Genomic DNA, 21,923 nt, shown 5'->3' on the forward strand with positions numbered 1-21,923 from the left:
AGCCTGTACTTCCCTGAACACGTTCTTTTAAGCACGACTTAAATTAGATTCCACTCTTTCTTGGGAATTTGATTAGCACCGCTCGTACATTTAGCAGAAATGTGCACTGTTATGTTCCGTAACTCTGCACATTTGCCTAGAGCATAGTTCTTCAATCTGTGGGGCGCGCCCCCCTGGGGGTGTGGAGGGTGGGGGGCACTCCTCCCTAAAATCTCACCTTTGTCCTCTACTGTCCCACATCCACGCAATTCTACTTCACCAGCAGGCTGAGGCGCATCTAGAGTAAAAATTTGGGGGGGCTGATTCTTCAAGCAAACGGCAGAGTGGAGCTGCAGGGGCTCTAAGAAGGGGAGAAAACCATCAAAACCTCATTAACAAGCAAAAGGTCTTTAAAAGACCTGTAAAGTACTCGGGTGCAGCTGGGTGTGTGCCCAGGAAGCTGTCTCATCCCGGGCTGCCACACCAGGGGAGGGGGGGGCTAACAAGGTTCATTCCTACAGTTGAAATGCTTTAGCTGCAGTGGGAGGCAAGGAGACTCCTTTGCTAAAACTGAAAGCTACAATTTCATAGCAGAGGAGACTCCTTGCCTCACACTGCAGATGAAATTAATGTCTGTTACTTGATTTCAGTTTTAGCAGGGAAGGCTTCCTGCCTCCCACTGCAGCTGAAGCATTGCAGCTCTCGGAATTTAACCCCATCCAGGGAGGGTTAGCTCTTCCCAGAAAGGCGACAAAGTTGCTTTTTAAATTACACCAACAGGAGCGCAATGATCACAGCGCTAAAAGGGTTTTAAGTTGCCAAAAGACAAATCCCAGTCAGGTGTTTAAACAGCCTGCAAATTGCTTCTCTTGACACTAAATATGGGTTATAAATTAAGAAGTATGTATTCATTTATGATGGGACTGTTCTGTCTTTTTTCCCTTTTATTATCAGTCATATCATTCAGGCAGCCCTAAAACACAATTTAAAGTGCTTTCTATTTATATTTACTGTTCAGATTATGCACAGATAAATGCTGAAAATAGAGCTTTAGGTGACTGCTTAATTTTTACCACCTGGGACATCAAAATAATGAGCTGGCAACCCTAATAATAAAACTGGAAGTTTGTTGCAAGATCAGCCCAGTATTTATTTCCTCCACCCTCGATCTCTGGTTAAAGCCATAATAGCAATAGCAATAGTTTAACATATGTGAAACCCTGCGCTGCCGTCAATAGCATGCAATAGCATGCAAGTGTCTGGGAAATCACACTGCATTCAGACAACTTGCTCTCATTCTCGCCCTTCACTGTCATGTTCACCCTGCACTCACAGCGGTCACAATACACTCACACTGACCCCCATGCACTCACACCATTCACCCTGCACTCAGTGATCACTCTGCTCCCACAAAGCACTTGCATGGTTTTCCGTGTACCTCGACCTGCAGCCACACAAGCTCACTACCCACCATGAACTCAAGTGACACTAAACTCACCTGTCCCCCTCACTGCTTAATCTGCAATTTCACTTAAACAAGCTCATCACTAACTATGCATTCATTAGTCCCACTCTGCACTAACATGTACACCCAAATTCATATGGTCACCTCACTCACCCTGCAGTCACTCCACTTACCCTACTCTCACACTCTTGCATACCTCACTGTGCACTCACATGAGCACTCCTGCCACCCTCACAGCACAGAGGGTTTATGTGCCAGCTACAAAGAAGGTGTATCATGCAGATCAAAGAACTAAGGGGCATATGTCAAGGAAGTTGCGGAGTGTGGGGTTAGCAGTCATGGGTTAAGGCCTCCCTCTGCCACTTCAGAAATGGAAGGCTGCACCACATTTACAACAATATGGTGAGAGCCTTGCGTTTCCCCTGCGCTGGCGCTACACATAGCAGTGTAGCGCTAATGCAGACACCATTGCACCATAGTGCAAGGGTGTCTGCGTGCAGGGGAAATATTGTTCCTGTACATAAACAATCTTTAAATGCCATTTGTCCCACTTCCACAAAATGTATTTTTTTTATTTAAAGATTACAAATACAAGGCATTTTGCTTTTTCCATGTGTGCTGCACAAGGCAACACACATGGATAAAGCAAAAATGAGGAGAAATAATGCATTTCTCTCAGTTTCGCCAGCTTAAGACCAGGTTTTCCTTGTTCTTAATTTTAACGCTGCCTCCCTTTTACACTGCCCTTGTAAAGTAAGTATTCAAAACGGGGTGACCCTGTGTCCCTCAGAACCTGGGTAAGTATATATATATAAACAAAAATGGTTCTGTTGGGTAAGAAACCGTTAATAATAGATGCTCTAGATGAGTAGCATGAAAATACAACACAACCTCTACACAAAAATTATATATACAAAACATTATATATAATAGCTGAAAAAGTAACTCACTGTTGTTACTTATTAAACAGATATTTGACCATATAGGTTCAAAAAGGATTGAGAGTGAGATAATCAACTCAAATTGTTACTTTTATATGAATTGCGTCATTCAATGATATCCACAGTAAACAAAGAGAAATAAATGCTGTCAACAGGAAATTTACACATAAGTGACATGTGAAGTGACACAAGTGCTTCTAGTGCTCCAATATATGAACAATATATACAGTGCAGGCATATGTACAGTTTGGCATATGTACAGTTTGGGAAGTCAGAGGTTTGATATTACAGTGAATCATATCCTTAGTCTGAAGGAATCCTGCAATCTCTGAACGTAGAAGTACATCGACGTTTCGATCCTAGCGGTGCCCCAGTGGGTGGTCACAACGGGTCTTCCTCAGGACGAGAGAGTGGGTGGGGGGGTGTTGCCTCTAGATGACAGCCCTAGTACGGCCGAAGAATGCTGGCCTTTGTAGAAATGGATGGCTGAATCGCCACCTCGGGGGTCGAGAAGGTCTTGGACTGGTAGGCGAGTCAATCCGTGGCCACTGTGTGTGTGCAAAACCGACTCTAATCTGGGGAGAGACTGGCAGAAGTACAGTCTTCCATCTGGCATCAGTCAGAGGCCGGATGCGGGAGTGCCTTACAGATATGCTCTTGTAAATAGGGAGCAGCATCAAAATCATTGCCTGTTGCAGTGGAACACCCACTGCAACACCCACTGCCCACCCTTTCACGCTAAGCATAGCATGAAAGGGGCCTTATTTACAAGGCAGCATTAAGCCAAGTTAAGTGGCTTAACTCTGCCTTGTAAATACGGCAATGCCTGGGCTTGTACATATACCCCTGAGTATGATGAAACTATGAGTAGCACTATAAAAAAATTATATGTTTACCAGAAAGGTGCTATAGAGAGATGAGGTGCATTGTTGGTGATTGGTAGTGAGGGAATTAATGGAGAAGGAGGCAACACACATTGTTTTGAACATTATTTGCCAGATATGGCCCGGGATATGCGAGTGGCGGTCGATTATGTAATGTACCAGATTCCAGACATTTCTGTCAGGTGGTGGGGAGGGGCCAATATTTAAAAACATTCAGCTGGGGTGGGCTCAACCTTCAAAATTTTGAAGACCTCTGGCCTAGAGGGTTCACAATCACATGTTGGGCCCATCCCCTCCCTCATGTTTACACACAATCTTTGAAAGTGGTGGGGAATAACATTTCCTATAGATTGTATTGAGAGAGGGAATCAAGCGAGCAAGACTTCTTCTATGTGGGTTTATGGGCTTCTCTACCTTCCCCCAAGGAAATTCTAAAACAAATGGGATCAAATAGTGTGGGCGTTAAAGCACAATATTCACAGAGATTTGATAATAAGCCATAGGCCCTGCCAGGGCGCTCTTAGAGGGCACTGACATATCCAAGTTCTTGTATGGTGTGCCAAGACAATCAAAAATTAGAAGCATTTGTACAAGCCCCTATCTCCACAGGAATGTCCCTGTGGCGATAGGGGTCTTGCCTCATGTACAAGGCAGCATTATGCCACTATACGTGGCTTAACGCTGCCTTGTACATAAGGCACCCTTTCACGCTATGTTTAGCGTGAAAGGGGCGGGCAGTGGGTGTTGTGGGGGACGTTCGACCGCAACACCCATTGTATTTGACGCTGCCCCCTCTGTACAAGGGTAGCATACATAGGAGACCAAGAAAACCCTGGTCTTAAAGTGGTAAAACGAGGAGAAATGCATTATTTCTCCACGTTTTTGCTTTTTTCCCTGTGTGCTGCCTTGTGCAGCACACATGAAAAAAGCAAAATGCCATGTTTTTTTTATGTACAGGAAGGGTGTTCTTTCCTGTACATAAACAAGCCTTTTTAAAAATAGTGTCTCTTCCTACACATAACTAATCCTCCCCTGCACACAGATACCCTTGCACTCTGGTGCAAGGGGGCCTGCGTGGCGCTAAGTTGTGAAACTTCGAGACTTCACAGTGGGAAACGCAAGGCTGCACCACATCCTTGTAAATATGGTGAAGCCTTGCGTTTCCGAAGAGGCGGAGCGTGTCTTTAAGCCCAAGCGGCTAACGACACGCTCTACCACTTTGTCGTGCATATGGCCAATAATGCTCCCCAGTTGACCTCCTTTTGATCAAAATGTGCTATGACTTCCATTGTGGCATGGTCAGAATGTTGTCATGGCCCCCGCCAAACAATTAAGTACAATATGCCAGTTTAGGACCCCTAAATTACCTCTATGATGCTACCAAACCTGAAAACATTTTCAAAGAGGAAACCGGGAGATTTTGGTACAATGTTGCAAGAATGCTGCGTTGCAGGGGTGACTGAAGGCAGACCTTCCTGCACATAAACAATCTTTACAGGCAATCTTCTGTTTCCATGTGTGCTGAACAATGCAGCACACATGGAAAGAGCAAAATATGAGGAGAAATAAAACATTTCTCCTCTGATCACCTGTTTGAGACCAAGTATTTCCTGGTCTAATTTTTGGCGCTGCCCCATACCTTCTAAATAAAGGGCAGCGTCAAAAAGCAATGGGTGTTGTGGCGGAACACCCACAGCAACATTCATATCCCACCCCTTTGCCTCAGCAGACTGGTGCGGTAAGGGACATATTTATTAATACATGCACCCAGAGGGTGCCACTTTATAAATATTGGGTTGAGAGCAATGCCACCACAGCTTCAGAAAAAGTGATGCTCCGGTGGCGTTAAGGGCTTGCCCCTAGTTGTCTTTTGGCAATGTTTACTTCTGAGAACTGTTCCAAAAACTCTTCAACAAGAAGAAATACCTTTTTTTCTTCTAGTTTATTCCTCTTTCTATGTGGTGTCCATTTCTGCACAAAAACAATCATTCCCAAAACGCAGACACTCTTGCACCATGGTGCAATGGTGCCTGAGTTGGCGCACGGCAGCCATTTGTGCGCCAGCGCTGGGGAAGAGGACAGGAATGTGTTGTATGTTATAGATACCTGGCCCTTTCTTTTGACATAGGGCAACGCAGCAAGAAGGGTTGCATTGCTGCCCTATAGCAAAAATGTGTAAATGAGGCCCTGTGCTTGCTGCATCCAATGCAGATGTCAAACAAGTGTTTGCAATGTTCTTTCCCTCTTCTACAATCTTTTCCCCTCTCTTTTGGAACTCCTCTGGAAGGTGCTTCACTAGTTTTTATACTTCATCCTAGTAGTGGCATAGTTGTTTAACAGAGCATTAGAATTGGCTATGGACCACTGTGTAGTCGCTGTCTCCATCTTCCTGCCTACTGCCTCATACTATTACTCTCCTTATCTAGTGGAGGCCCAGATGAATCTGTTGATAAGGCTTTTTTCCTGAGGAATACAAAAAAGTGATTAATGTAATCTCTGCCACTGGTAATTACTTAAAAGTTTTTCCGGAAAAAGAAGGAAATGACATATACCGCCACGCAGAGATTTAAAGTTTCCGGACACCCTTGGATAGACGTATCAAGAGTCTACAATGGTGTGGGAACAATGCTGGTAGAATAACGACTCCCGCAGAGAATTTTGTGGGCACGAAAATAACCCTTTTTATACTAAAGATACAAGTGTTTTTAAGATACACGATCAACCAAGGGACCTCTCAAAAAAAGGCCATAGTTGACATTTAAGGAAAAGAACAAACAAGATGTATACAAAGAATTTTAAGAAATAGATCCAAAATATATAAGGATCAAGGATAGGACTATATCCAGCCCTAACCCGCAGCACAACTGATATTTCTAACGATATAAACTGTGTAATGAGGAGAAAAGTGACCCCATATCGAATTTTGTCCTGAGGAAGGTGGTTCTGTTCACATTGTCTTTAAACCACCGAAACGCGTCGACGCTGTCGCACTTTAAGAATCCAAAAGAGCCTAGGGACATTTAGATGAAAAAATATATATATTTTACTAAAAGTTCCATATAGATCATGTATGGCAATTGGATCAGATAAATGTTTAAACACATAATCATGACTGTTTTATAACCGAGGTTCCAGTTCGTCTTTTTTATTGTTTGCTCTGTATTTTATTATTTGGTTTAAGGATATTGGAATGTATAAACTGTGAAAAATGTTTTTATGTATTGATTGTGTGCACATTTTCGGAATATTTCCGAGATTTTCATTAATTTAGGAAAAAAAGAAAATTTGTTTCAATAAAACAGTGTAAGCATTACATTTTAGTCTGAGAGTGTATTTGGGAACTGGATCCGCACATTTAGTGCAGTAGAGGAGATTCTTTGGAATGACTGTGTGAAAATATAGAAGATTTTTGAGGAAATATAAATTTTATGGTCAAGTAATGTTCCCTAGCGTGTACCCCACCGTCTCCATGTACCAGCTTAAAGTGCATGTAACTTCCCTCCTGTGCCAGCTATGAAGACGCAAATACATTTGCGTCCAACGTTAACATGTCCTCTTTCAGACCCACCCTGAATGGGTTGAATATTCCGTTCCTAAGTATGCTATGCCAACGTCTTTTTGTAGTGTACTTTACACGTTTTTCAGCTCTGGCAAAGTAGGCCCTGAATTCCGCCATCGAGCCCTTTTTCCTGCCTTCTGACTCCGAAAACTTCAGCCCAGGCTGTCTCTGTACCCGTGACCTCTGCCTTACTCCCTGTGTGGCTCATGGCGCTTAGCTCAGCCTGCTGCCTGCCAAGACTGTATTCAACCTTCGAATTATCTGTTCCGCTCCTCGAAAATGCATTCCTGCCTACTAGTTTAAGTAAACATCCCCCCAGCTGCAGAGCAAAGGGCCCGGCCTCACTGTCTCCGTGCAAGTAATTCATAGCCTCAGTTACCATGGTAGGCCCATGCCCCTCGCATACTCATGTAGACACTTAGGCGCTTATACACGCACTCACAGTCAGTATAGAATAGCTTCTGCCCCAGAGACCTTTTCCGTTGAGATAATATGGTTCCCAAACATCAGATATCAGATATGATAGAAGTACGAGTTGATCTGACATGCCAGACTTCTGTCTCTTTCCGCCAGTGTAAATGTCAAGTCCCCTGCACCCTCCAGTTTCACGTCAATCACACGTCATGCAGCTGCGCGCGCATCCAAGCCTCAGATTTCTGCTGACATTACAAGATTCTGCTTTGTTGCCACCCACTTGTGACACCTACCTGTGACGTTTCTAGCACACACCTCCATGTTCACGCCTAGTTCACGCCTTCTAATTACGTATCACTACCACGTGGATGCTGTTATCTTGTTTCTCTCAGCTGTTACGCCTACTGTATTAGTTTCTATAATGCAACTTAAGTATATAAGCTATGTATTGTCAATAAAATATTGCTCTATCCCTTCCTGAACCCTTGTGGTTGCAGGAACATGATATCCAGGTCTTGACCATTCCTTTTTAAGGAATAAAACCCCTAAGAACTCTAACACCACGGACTCTGCCTCTTTCTTTCCGATTGAGTTATTATTGATTAAGTACTTACCTGCATAGAAATTAGGACGGTAAATCAAATATTTACCACATTATTCTGGCGCCCGAATAGGGACCCCTCCCCTACCCCACGCGCCGGTTGGTGCGTTGCAAGCTCTGTCCCCTGCCATCAGTTAGACGGAAACTACGCGTACTGGCAGGATTTCCTGTATCTCCCTCTGGCCCACGGAGGTGACGAAGACTGCGATCAGCACCCAGACGAGGCGGTGAGGAGTGCGGAGGATCCCGACCAGAGCCTAGCCGAAAGAAGCAAGGTCCGAGGTGTCAAGAGGCCCACCAGTTTCCGAAGTATCCACGTGTCGAGTCGAGTCGAGTCCAGTCCGGTCCAGTCGAGTTTTCCGAGGCCTTCTGTTTCCGTGCTTCCCGGTGAGTACCATTGCTGGGACGTATCAAGACGGGTTTGGGTACACAAATTCGGTCTGCACTGTTTTAGACAGTGTATCTGTACTGTTTAGCAGTACATCAGTTATTTCAAGTTCTTGCACTGTTCTCAGCAGTGTATCTGTGCTGTTTAGCAGTACATCCGGTATAGGGGGTAGTCATATATGTCTCAAATGTCTTTCATGTGATTAATGTCGTGGTATGAGTGTGACTGTTTTTAATGTGCATTATTGTGTTCTTGTGTAACTAGCTGTTTTCAGAATTAAGTAGCAAGGATTGAGCATTCAGTATTAAGTAAACAAGATGCCGTTTTTCAATAAGTTAAAGCAGATAGGAACTAGGAAAGGGATACTAGAGGAAGAAATTCCTATCCCCCCTAGGGACACTCCTGGAAATTTTATGTACCACAAGCATGGCTTAGATGCCATATTGTATCTAGATTTATGGGCCGATTATACTAAGCATCTAGACGAAAGACACAGATGGCCTGTTACCGGAACATGGGATGCCGAGTGCATCATGAAGGTAGAAGAAGCACTATGGAAAAAGAAAGCCAGACAATCTCAGAAAGACGCCATAGCATTTTGGCGTAAGGAATCACATAAGCGTGCTGAAAAAGCACTCCGTAGAGAAGACAGACTTAAAGAATCAAATAAGGCCCAAGAAAGCGAATTAGTTACTGAAGGGATCCGAGTAAAATCAGAGCAAATAGACCGTGCACGAAACAATCTCGTAAATGGCATGTATCTCGTGGCCGAGGGCTCGCCTGAAGCCACTTCAGAAATACCGAAAAATCTGCCGCCACCATTGGTTCCAACTAAAGTAAATCACAGGACTACTAAAGACATATTTCTGAATTCCTATCTGAACGATGTAGCACCCGCTTACACCAATCCACGGGCCCACGTCCCGCCTACTGACGGTGACGAGGGTGGCAATCAGCCTCCAGACCATAACCCGCCATTACCGCAATCAGGTTTCCCCGTTCGACAGCCCCTCATTCCTCCACCACTTCCCGCACCTAAAATTGATATACCGAAACCGCTTCTACCTGATCCTACTAAAAGACAAGTTCAAGTACAGATACAGACTCCACAGAGAAATAATGTCCAAGCTTCCGCCTCAGGAGGTGCGACCGGGGGTCACCAGACCCCGCCCCCAACACACAGATTACAGCTTAGGGATATGCAGAACCCTTTTACGTTCCAATCACCCTGTCTCGACATACTCAAAGAACCGCTTTCAGTTTGCAGATATGATCCAGTACCCGGCAAAGACGATAGGATGTTGATAGCATCACTACGATTACGACAAGCTACAGATTACCTAATATTATTCTCAGGAATGAAAGAGCACCTAGATAGAATATATCATTTTGTCCAGACTGGGGAAGACCCTGACAGTATTAAAGAGGCCATGGCACATCAGAAAGTTGACACTCAAGCATATATATTACGTTTTTTCATAAATTGTCTAATCAGAGAACGAGACAGGCCTGAGACAGAACAGGATGAAATAGAGGCACTCAACAAGTGGGGTCAAAATATATCCGAAGGAAAATATGATAAAGGGGGTTGCATAGCCAGTATGTACAAGAGAATAAGAAAAGCAGTGATAGAAATACACGAAAAAGAGAAAGATAAAGCCTCCGAGGAGGAGGAGGAAGAACCTGAAGAATCAGAAAGGACTACAGACACGATAGCGTATGTAGGTAAGGGAACTTACCTTAGGAAAGGCATTCGTCCGGAAAGCAAGAGAGTTTTTCTCTCTGGCATAACAAAACCGAATTCTCCGGAACATCAGTTCCAAGAGACTGATAAAAGGCTTCGAGAACGAATGGGGTACCATGTACTCAATTCTATGGATGAACAAGAACTAGCCCGGTCAGCAGTATTATGGGCTGACAATCCGAACATATACAATGATGACACAGTAGCGCAGACATTTCTGAACCTTTCCCCAGACGAACAGAAATTAGCAGGTGTATACATGATTCAGCACCTCCTCACGTTATATAGAAACCAACATTCTGATCCAGGTCCCTTACACGATACCTTAGAAGCACTACTCATGGATAGATGGAAAGGCCTAAGTACCAAGTTAATACAAATAATTCTAGAACAACGACATAGATACAACACTTTCTTGAGCTCCGAATATGTTCCCGCTCCGCCCCCAGAAAGGAAAATGTATCATATGGAGCGTCTGCATGGCATTGAAAGTCAGAACCCCTTACGAGAAGTGCATCCAGTTATGGGAACAGATAATAACTTGAAACGTGTGTATGTACACACGCCTCTGACTAAGTTAGAACTGTTAGAAATGAAGAAACTAGTACCCTGTCATGATAAAGACCCTGCAGGTTTTCACAGAGAACTTAAAGACATGTTACTGATGGGAGATTACACATATGAAGATATCATGAAAATGTTAAAAGTACTGTTGCCCACGGGCATCTACGAGAAACTCAAGGAAAAAGAATGGGAGGTGGGAGACAAAAAGATTGTATGGGCAGAAATAGAAGACGAGGAGGAAAAACGTACCCCAGGGCTAGGCCTTGGGGAGAAAACTAAAGCATTACCAGGTTTAATAGTACAGGTTCTGCCAAGATTACTGACAACTAGAAAGGAAGATTGGGACGCAATTTCAGCCTGTAAACAGAAGCAAGATGAAGATACTAGTGACTTTTATTCAAGATTCGAAAAATGTTTCATTATTAATAGTGGTCTTAAACCAAGTAGCGAGTCGTACCCCCATCTTTTTGTATCAAAGTTAGTCGAGAATTCCCTGTTAGCAGTTAAAAACCGTGTATACAAGGTTGAGAGTACATGGCAAGCAAATACGCCATCACAGATGTTACAAATGTTACAATACCATCAGAACAGAATCAGAGAAGAACAGGATCATGAACAGAAACGTATGAAAGACATGAAAATGTTAGTGGCCCAATCAGTTCCAGCCGACAGCCAGAGAAAGGGTACGACCCAGACAGGTCACGCCGCAGCTCCCGTTAAAGGGACATGCAACTATTGCAAGCAGCCAGGTCACTACGTACATGAATGTCCAGTTCTGAAACATAACATATCAACAGGTAAAACTAAAGAAAGACCGCATCCACCAAGACAAGACCAGGCCCAGCAACAGACTTCACAGAATGTACAGCCCATGCAGAATACACAGCCTACGCATGCTTCATCTCATACAGCACAGACGGTAGCGGTACCACAGCCACAGCCCATTGCCGCGACTCAGCAAGTTTCACAACAGATGTACCAGTATGCCCAATCTGCCTACCCCGATTATCCACGATACACATGAAACAGCCTAGAGAGGGAGTTTGGCTTGCCTCTTATTGAGATTCCTGTAGATCAAGAGGGTCCTTATGTACACAGTCAAGTATTGGGAAAAGACAGAAAGTTTTTAATTGACACAGGGGCAAGCCGCACAACAATCAGCCATGACGAAGTCCCAGGGGCACCCCTCTCAGGCTCACAGAATGTTTCCCTTGGTTTTTCAGGACAGCCTATTGTAAATGAGGTATCAGAACCAGTCCGCCTGGCTGTGGGTCCATTATCACGTGTTACAGACCTGTTACTCACGAAGTCATGTCCAGAAAATCTGTTAGGTATCAAAACATTGAAGGCTCTAGGAGCTGTGATATGTTGTTCTCCGGAGGGAGTTAGATTGTTTTTGAGAGATTTCAAGGGTCACTATGTATTACGAGAGTTTGATGTCAGATTGAAAAATGTACCAGATCACCTGTGGGCACAAGGCCCAACCGATGTAGGCTGCATGCACATTACACCATACCGTGTTACACTGAAATCAGGTGTTGTTTTACCGAGAATCAGACAATACAAGTTACCGCCCAATGCTGTAGTGGCTTTACTGGAAATCATTGAAGAGCTCATTGCCCAAGGAGTGGTCGTGGAGACCGACTCCAATATCTGTAATTCCCCTATCATTCCGATTCTTAAACGTACTGATCCCAATGCACCGCCAATATATCGGCTGGTGATTGATTTACGAGAACTGAATAAATGCATCGTTCCACAGTACCCTGTGGTCCCCGATATCTCTTCCTTATTGACTGCTATTGATTCAGAAGCAACGTTCTTTACTGTAATTGACCTCAAGAACGCCTTCTTCAGTGTACCTATTGATCCAGAGAGCCAATATCTCTTCGGATTCAGTTTAAATGGACGAAGTTTCAAATTTTCACGCGCACCTCAAGGATTCACAGAAAGCCCCAGCATCTATAGTCAAGCACTGAAAAGACAACTAAATTGTATTCAAATGCCAGTTAACACCGCCTTACTGCAATACGTCGATGATCTGCTGATCAACGCACGAAGTGAACCCGAATGTGAACAAGCATCACTGACAGTTTTACACTTTCTGGCCAACAAGGGACACAAGGTGTCTCCTTCGAAGCTACAATTCTGTGTTCAGCAAGTTGTGTACTTGGGTCACTTGCTGTCCAAAGTGGGGAGACAGCTCACTCCTGATCGCATCCAGTTAATTGTAAATATGCCGCAACCCCAGACACAAAAGGAAGTGCGGGCCTTTATAGGCCTCACCTCGTACTGCAGACAATGGATTCCTCAGTATGCTTTTCTAGCCAAACCACTCATTCAGTTGACAACACAGGAGGCAGCAACTTCAACTGCCCTTCCTTGGACTCAGGAACATACACAAGCCTTTGAAGAATTAAAGAAAGCTTTATGCCAAGAACCAGTTTTAGCAACACCATGTTACAGCAAACCTTTTACACTTTTTGTTACAGAACGTGATGGTACAGCGCTGTCTGTCCTCACTCAAGATCAAGCAGGTTCACATAAGCCTTGCGCTTATTTTTCAAGTACATTGGATTCAGTAGCCCAGGCACTCCCTGCGTGCTTAAAGTCAGTAGCAGCAACAGCACTAGCAATCAGACAGAGCGACTCAATTGTTTTAGGACATCCATTAACAGTACAAGTTCCACATTCTGTAGAGGTTCTTTTAAACAGAACCCAGACCCAACACTTGACTATAGCACGACTGACAGGTTATGAATTAACACTATTCCAGCCACACATAGAAATCAGACGCTGCAGCATTCTGAACCCCGCAACATTGTTACCCTCAATTATGACAGATCCAACCCCGCATGATTGTATAGAGATCATTAATACAGTAACAAAGCCTCGACGAGACTTAACCGATGTTCCATTGACAAACCCAGACCTGACACTTTATGTGGATGGTTCATGCATGAGAACAAGTACAGGAGAATTAGTGGCCGCATATGCAGTGACCACTGAAACTGAAGTTAAAGAAACACATCATATTGATACACTGTCTGCTCAAGCGGCAGAGCTCATCGCTCTGACCCGAGCCTGTATACTAGCCAAGAACAGAAATGTTAACATATACACTGATTCCCGTTATGCGTTCGGAGTTGTACACGACTTCGGAATGTTATGGCAAGAACGAGGTTTCTTGACCTCTCATGGTGCCAAGATTCAACACGGTCCCCTCATTCAAGCACTGTTAGAAGCAATACATCTGCCTTCAGGCATATCCGTCATGAAGTGCAAAGCACATACTAAAGTTACAGATCCTGTTTCCCAGGGTAACGACCTGGCAGACCAGACAGCAAAACATACAGCACTGACTCACACTCAGACAACTGACGTGACAAAGACAATAGTACCGACACATTGTATGACAGTCAGGGATCCCGCCCTAGATGTAATCGATATACAGACACATGCTACTGCAGATGAAATAAAGAAATAGACTGAACTAGGAGGGATCCAGACAGATCAAGGTTGGATGACGAAGGGAAAATCTACATGGTTTCTCCCCGACTCTATGGTTCAAGTCATAATCAATACAGCACATAGTCCTGCACATCTAGGAGAGAAAGCGATGTTAGACAGTTTACAGAATCTCTGGTACAACAAACACTTACGAGCAGCAGCAAAACAGAAAGTGCGTACTTGCATGATCTGTTGTCAGTTCAATCCAGGTAAAAGCGTCCCTGTAGAGCAAGGTGGATTTCATCCTCCCGATCACCCTTTTGAAGTCCTCCAGATGGATTATATCCAGATGGACCGTTGTCGAGGATTCAAATATGTCCTCGTAATTGTTTGTGCACTTTCCCGTTGGACCGAAGCATATCCAGTCCCAGATTACACTGCTCCGACCACTGCCAGGCAGCTGGTTCGAGAATTCTTCCCACGATACGGCTTGCCTCGTGTCGTGTACTCAGATAACGGACAGCCATTCTCTTCCGAACTTATGAGACAGGTTTCCTTGCTGCTAGGATATCAGTGGAGATTCCATTGTGTCCGACATCCCGAAGCCGCTGGCCTTGTAGAGAGGCATAACCAGACACTAAAGACACGCCTTGCTAAAGTTTGTAAAGAGAAAGGGGTCGACTGGATAGTCGCCCTGCCAGTTGCATTGTTCTATATGAGGATGGTCGCCCACTCGCGATCAGGACTATCCCCGTATGAAGTGGTCTTTGGCAGACCACCGAATATGTGGGGGACGCCCTTACCTAAGAAAATTACCGATGTTGATTGTAATATGCTGACAGATTACCTTGCCTCCTTGATGTCTGCACTCCAATCATGTCGTTCACAGGTTGCCGCAGCTTTCCCTGACAACACAGATGTAAAGCCGCATGATGTCCGTCCCGGAGATCTGGTCCTAATTAGGAACTTCGACAGGAAAAGTCCGCTGGAGCCCCGCTGGAAAGAGCCGAAGACCGTCCTTCTTACAACGAGGACCGCCATAAAAGTTGAAGGCAGAAAGGGGTGGATCCATACCAGCCATATAAAAAAGTGTAACGAACTGATGCCAGAAAAAGACTCGTCCACCCCTTCCAAAGACTGTATCGAACCTAGTGACTTTAAAGTTCCGAAACAAGAGAAAACTCCCCAAGAAGAGTACCGTATGAAACTCCGATCTAGCAAGTCAGATAGTTTAATTGTTTAAGTCCTCCCCTAGGTGAATCGGTTAAATAGTTTCTGACATGTATCCCCTAGATCGAGATAGAGAGAGAGAGAGACAACTCAAGAAACGTACATATTGCAAATCACTCCGTAGTCACTGTATAGTGACATTATTGATTATGTTTTTTCTAAGTCTTCTGATTATTGTTGCTAGTATATTGCTTCCTATATACTACCCTATTTTCAAGCGTGAACAATCTGCTTACAATGTCACTGCTGAACATTCTTTTAGTGAATTACCTCCCCACGAACTTTCTTACAGACTCGCGCTGCGCAACAACACATTCATTAGTATGTTACATCACTCCCATCAGACTAACAATGCTACAAACTGCTGGATATGTGGCCGACTCCCTCCCTACCAGAAATACAAGGGAGTTCTGCCTCTCTTTCCGTACCCGTTCACTCACAATGGCTCCTGTGGTGCATGGTTCAGAATAATTAATTCCTTAGATCCTGACATTGCTGTTTTTAAAGGGAGCTGGGTTTGGGGAAACTTGAACTTAGTTCTGCTTAATGCCTGTTACCCCGACAAGAAGGGACTCCCCACTAGGATAGGAACTGATCTAGAAAATGAAGTATATGGATTAGGTAATTATACAATTAACCTTATGATTCTTACTGTTGAATCCGAAGCTGCACCAGTTCTCCCTGCTATGTCCGTATTACCAGTCACTGGTGAATTATGTGTCAGTAAGAAAGGTTCAGTACACTTAGGTCATAGTAAATGTACTACTGTGGTCGAATTCAGTGATCAAGGCAAATCTTCCTTTAGAGCTACCCGTCATTCCTACTTTGTTTGTGGTCATACCGCATACATACGCTTACCTCCAGATTGGGAAGGTACCTGTTACATTGCATTCCTTCTGCCACCTGTTTTTCTAGCCCCTCCTGACTATCACAGAAATACAAATCTAGTAAAGAATAGACTCCGAAGAGATCTCCCGATTGTCGACTATACTGAAACGGCATGGGAGCAATACACAGATTTCAATAAAGGATTCTTTTTTTTCACAGGCCCCGTCCAAAATAGTAAACTAATCCGCAGATTAACTAGAACACTTGAAGCAGTAGTGAATGAAACTGCCTCCGCCCTAGGTAACTTAACAGAGGAGCAGTCCGCTATGCGGGTTGTTGTTCTTCAGAATCGTCTTGTTATTGACGTCATCTTGGCAGACAGAGGCGGAGCTTGTAAGGTCATCGGGTCAAGTTGCTGTGTTTTCATCCCAGAAAACGCGCCAACGGTATATCAAGCTATTACACGTCTTCATAAAATTGCAAATCTGATACATCAGAATCCAGGCACCTGGACTTGGTCCGGTTGGTTCTGGACAACATTAACCGCTTGGGGATGGAAGATCCTATCCTTCCTAGGCATTGCCCTTGTCATAGTATTCAGTTGCTGCCTGTGCCTACAGTGTGGGCCAGCGATTTGTGGACTGTGTGCCACATCGTGCATTGAACATTCCAGTTTTCTCTCAAAACGTGAAAGAAAGAAAGATGAGCAAATGATGTTACAAGAACAGACTGATCGATTCATGAGGATCGATATATCATGAAGGGTCCGTAGGGAACAAGGAGGGAATGAGGAAATATAAATTTTATGGTCAAGTAATGTTCCCTAGCGTGTACCCCACCGTCTCCATGTACCAGCTTAAAGTGCATGTAACTTCCCTCCTGTGCCAGCTATGAAGACGCAAATACATTTGCGTCCAACGTTAACATGTCCTCTTTCAGACCCACCCTGAATGGGTTGAATATTCCGTTCCTAAGTATGCTATGCCAACGTCTTTTTGTAGTGTACTTTACACGTTTTTCAGCTCTGGCAAAGTAGGCCCTGAATTCCGCCATCGAGCCCTTTTTCCTGCCTTCTGACTCCGAAAACTTCAGCCCAGGCTGTCTCTGTACCCGTGACCTCTGCCTTACTCCCTGTGCGGCTCATGGCGTTTAGCTCAGCCTGCTGCCTGCCAAGACTGTATTCAACCTTCGAATTATCTGTTCCGCTCCTCGAAAATGCATTCCTGCCTACTAGTTTAAGTAAACATCCCCCCAGCTGCAGAGCAAAGGGCCCGGCCTCACTGTCTCCGTGCAAGTAATTCATAGCCTCTGTTACCATGGTAGGCCCATGCCCCTCGCATTCTCATGTAGACACTTAGGCGCTTATGCACGCACTCACAGTCAGTATAGAATAGCTTCTGCCCCAGAGACCTTTTCCGTTGAGATAATATGGTTCCCAAACATCAGATATCAGATATGATAGAAGTACGAGTTGATCTGACATCCAAGCCTCAGATTTCTGCTGACATTACAAGATTCTGCTTTGTTGCCACCCACTTGTGACACCTACCTGTGACGTTTCTAGCACACACCTCCATGTTCACGCCTAGTTCACGCCTTCTAATTACGTATCACTACCACGTGGATGCTGTTATCTTGTTTCTCTCAGCTGTTACGCCTACTGTATTAGTTTCTATAATGCAACTTAAGTATATAAGCTATGTATTGTCAATAAAATATTGCTCTATCCCTTCCTGAACCCTTGTGGTTGCAGGAACATGATATCCAGGTCTTGACCATTCCTTTTTAAGGAATAAAACCCCTAAGAACTCTAACACCACAGACTCTGCCTCTTTCTTTCCGATTGAGTTATTATTGATTAAGTAATTACCTGCATAGAAATTAGGACGGTAAATCAAATATTTACCACATTTTTCTCCAGGGATTTTCTAATTTGCTTAGAATGGTGACGATAGACATTTTTGTGGTGTGACTGCTGCATTACTGTTTTCTAAAGTAAGATATTCTTTATAGTTCTTTAAGTCCGTTTTTGGACGTTGTTGTTAGTTGGGCTCATTACTAGAACCAGTGCCGAGGGTGTATTTTGATCTCCCCCGGCAACGTCAATGGATTGTGGTTTGGCCTGCGTTACGCGGACGCATTTAAAAAAATAGCTGTGCATTCACGGCTGGCGTCAGAGCCGAGTCGCGCTAGCACAAGTGAACACCACATCGAGTGTGCTGTCATCATTGCTGTAGGAAGGTTAAATCTGTCTATATGGTTACCCTAACTTTTTTCTGGTGTTTTTCTGGTTTTCGACTTAGTTGGCCTGGGACCCTGCTATTCAGGGCCCCAGACTATCTGCTTTCTTTATGAAATGGACTCCCTGTACTTTAGGTACATACCAGATTGGTTACTGGGTCACCCTTGTGAGCCCCTGTATAGTGTACCATAGGTACCCAGGGCATAGGTGCACCCTAGGCCTACCAGGGGCTGCAGCATGTATTGTGCCACCCCTGGTTTGCCTTCCAAACTGACACCACAGGTCTGTTCACACAGCCTGGGTACGGTGGTGTAATCACCCCTTACTCAGATATAGTATACCTATATCTACCTTTACATATAGACACATATACACCGATGAGGCCTCGACAATCCTGGAGGCAGAGTTCTTGGTTTTATGTCAGAGGGTGCCCAAGCATGAGCTGAGCCCCTCTGCAGCTTTCGTAACCATCTCCTTATAGCTGTTCTATGATATAGCCAAACCATATACTCTTAAGTGCATTATAATCCTCGCGGTTAATGCTAACTTTGGTTTGGCTCTATCAAAACATGTCGTGTAAGGTGTCAAACACTTTGGAATACTACTCCCCGCCAATTCTGGCGGCGGGGGTAGCATTCCACCCTTCTAGAGGGAAAAGACATGTATGTTACTGCTTTACCCGGTTAAAGTTAACAGAGCCTCAGCACCACAAAATGGATGATGCTGCCACAGGCACGAGTCTGACCTCCTGTTGCTGGACAAAACTCTGGCAGGGGAGGCCTGGACAATAGGTTTCCTGTCCAGGGAGGTGCTGGCACCTCCCCAGACAGGGGTTTTGTGTACTGGGGCAGGGAGGGCTGCATTCAGTGAATGCATCTAGACACTGCCTGGGGCACACAAGGTGCTCCATGCATAGCCCGGTTCAAACCAGTTGCTGGGGCACTCCAGCCCCAGCTCTGGCGCGTAACTGGAAAAAGGGAATGGGGTGTAACCACCCCCTTCTCAGGTCCACCCATAGGAGGGACCTAGGTAGGTAGTCAAGCCCCCATCCGTAATATAAGTATAGGAGCTGTGTCCCCAGGACTTTAGATTATCCTGGAACAAAACTTTGATACAGGACTCTTGGACCTTCGACATTCTATTCTGACTAGAAGACGGAAGACATCTCCCTTGTGGTCAAGGAGTGACCACCCTGTTTAAACAGGCACCAACAGCAACTTTGCCGGTCTGCAGTTTCAAGGCTCCCGCCGGAACCCAAAGACTCTGCGACTCAAGAACTGGACTTCCAGACTTCTCTGACCCCGACCCACATCCACAGCAAAGCTGAGACGCGTGGCGGACACGAGAGACGTGGGACCGGACATCTTGGACATCCTGCATTTTGCTACCTGCACTCCTTTCCTGAAGCCTCAGTAAGTTGTGCATTGGGGTACGAGAAGCCCCAGCCCGAGCATCATTTGAACTGAAGCCTAGGACCCCATACACCGCGAGTGTCCCGTGGACCCCACCTTACATTTGCGTTTGACGCGTCTTCCTGGCTCCTTGCCTGTTGCCTAGCGAGCCCCCTGAAGACACCATCTTGAATTGGACTTGCGATCCTGGTTGCACAAGGCTTGCCCCAGCTTCCCTAAAAAATAGAAGCGCCACAAACCTTGCTGGTCTGCACAGAGCCAATCTCGACATCCTGCTTTGGTTGCGGTTGTCAAGGCTTGTTGGGTCCAATCCGGATACCGACGCTGCAGTCATCTAGATCCATTGTGGGACAGCTCAAATCCAGCTCCTGGTCATCGTCGATGCCTCCTGGACCTCGTGGCTGAAGATTCAAACTCACCTTCTTCAGCTTAAAGCACCCGACATCGCCTGGTTCCTTCCTGGTCACTGGCTAGTGACCCAGACGCTGTCCCTTCTGCTTTCAGGTTCTTCACATCTCCGATTCACCCTTAGATCCACCCGGACACTTTTCCTCTGGTCGCCTGCAACACTTCTTTGTAGCTCTCCATAGAAAAAGACGACAAAACCCGACATCAAAAGATACCTATGCACCCGGCTTCCATGGGTGAGGTAACACGAGTACTCTGGTAGTCTTGAGTAAGTATGGGCGTAAAATCCGCTCCGCTCGCGGATTGTGCGGATTTTCGGGAATTTCGCAATCCGCGGAATTCGCGGATTTCCCGCAAAATCTGCTAAATTCGCACGCAGCTGATTTTTTTTCTGGGTGATACAATTTTTGCGGCGTGCGGCGTTCACTTACCGTCATTCAGCGTTTGCCGAGTTGTTTTTCTCGATATTTTGCGAGTGCTGTGCCATTTTGGATCTTGCTGCGGGATCCCGCGAGAATTTGGCGAGCGCGATTACTTCATCGCGGCTTGCCACCTTGCGCAGCTAGAGTTTGTCAACGCGAGTACGCCGTGTTCACGTATCGCGGGAATTCACAATTGCGACTTTGTAGATGCGGCGCGCAGGAATAATCTCGCACTCGCGAAAATATAAAATTTGCAATTCTGCACAAGAAATCCACCAGCAAGCAGCATAAACCTTCTGGAAATGATGATTTTTATCTGAATAACTCCTCAGGTTGACATTTGCCTGCACTTGTTTTGCGGGGAGTCCATTTTGGGGAGGGGGGGGTGGGAGGAAGGAAATGCCCCACAGTCTCCAACTTCCTGTTCCTGTCCAGCAGGCTCCTCCCAGTGCTTTGTCCATCTTCTGGTCACTTTTCATTTGGATCTGGAGCTGGAAGGATTACTTTTTGTGGATGCTGCTGGATATTTGGATTTGAGGCCTTTTTGACTTTCTTTGGATCACTTTTGGATTAGAAATTTCACAAGTAAGTTTGTTTGGGGCATTACAGTTGCTGCAACTACAATTTTGGAATTTTCGATTTTTGGGCTGTTTTGGGGCCTTTTGCCCAGGGGTACTCAGTGGTGGATGGACTGAGTCTTTCTGTGGGGTGTCTTGAATTGAAGCATCATGGAGGGCATGGATGGAATGGGATTGTGCTGATTTTTCAGTGATTTTCGTTTTTTGGGGCTGTACTTGTGGCCTTTTCACCAGGGGTATTGAGTCTTGCATGGGCCTAGTCTTTCTGTGGGGTGTCTTGAACTTAAACATCATGGAGGGCATGGATGGAATGGGATTGTGCTGATTTTTCAGTGATTTTCATTTTTTGGGGCTGTACTTGTGGCCTTTTCACCAGGGGTATTGAGTCTTGCATGGGCCTAGTCTTTCTGTGGGGTGTCTTGAACTTAAACATCATGGAGGGCATGGATGGAATGGGATTGTGCTGATTTTTCTGTGTTTTTCGATTTTTTGGGGTGTTCATGGGGACAGGCCATGTGGGTGGGGGCCATTTTGAGTGCTGCTACAGGCCCTGGCCATGTGCTGGGAGGCAAGTGGCCATTTTGAATGCAGGCAGTGTTGTTAGGCCTGCAACCATTTTGCCTACTTTTCAACCTTTATGCCCAGGGGTAGTGAGTCTTGCATGGGCCTAGTCTTTCTGTGGGGTGTCTTGAATTTAAACATCATGGAGGGCAAGGATGGAATGGGATTGTGCTGATTTTTCAGTGATGTTCGTTTTTTGGGGCTGTACTTGTGGCCTTTTCACCAGGGGTATTGAGTCTTGCATGGGCCTAGT

Source organism: Lissotriton vulgaris, chromosome 2_2 (genome assembly GCF_964263255.1).
Source record: "Lissotriton vulgaris chromosome 2_2, aLisVul1.2, whole genome shotgun sequence".
Lineage (NCBI taxonomy): Eukaryota > Metazoa > Chordata > Amphibia > Caudata > Salamandridae > Lissotriton > Lissotriton vulgaris.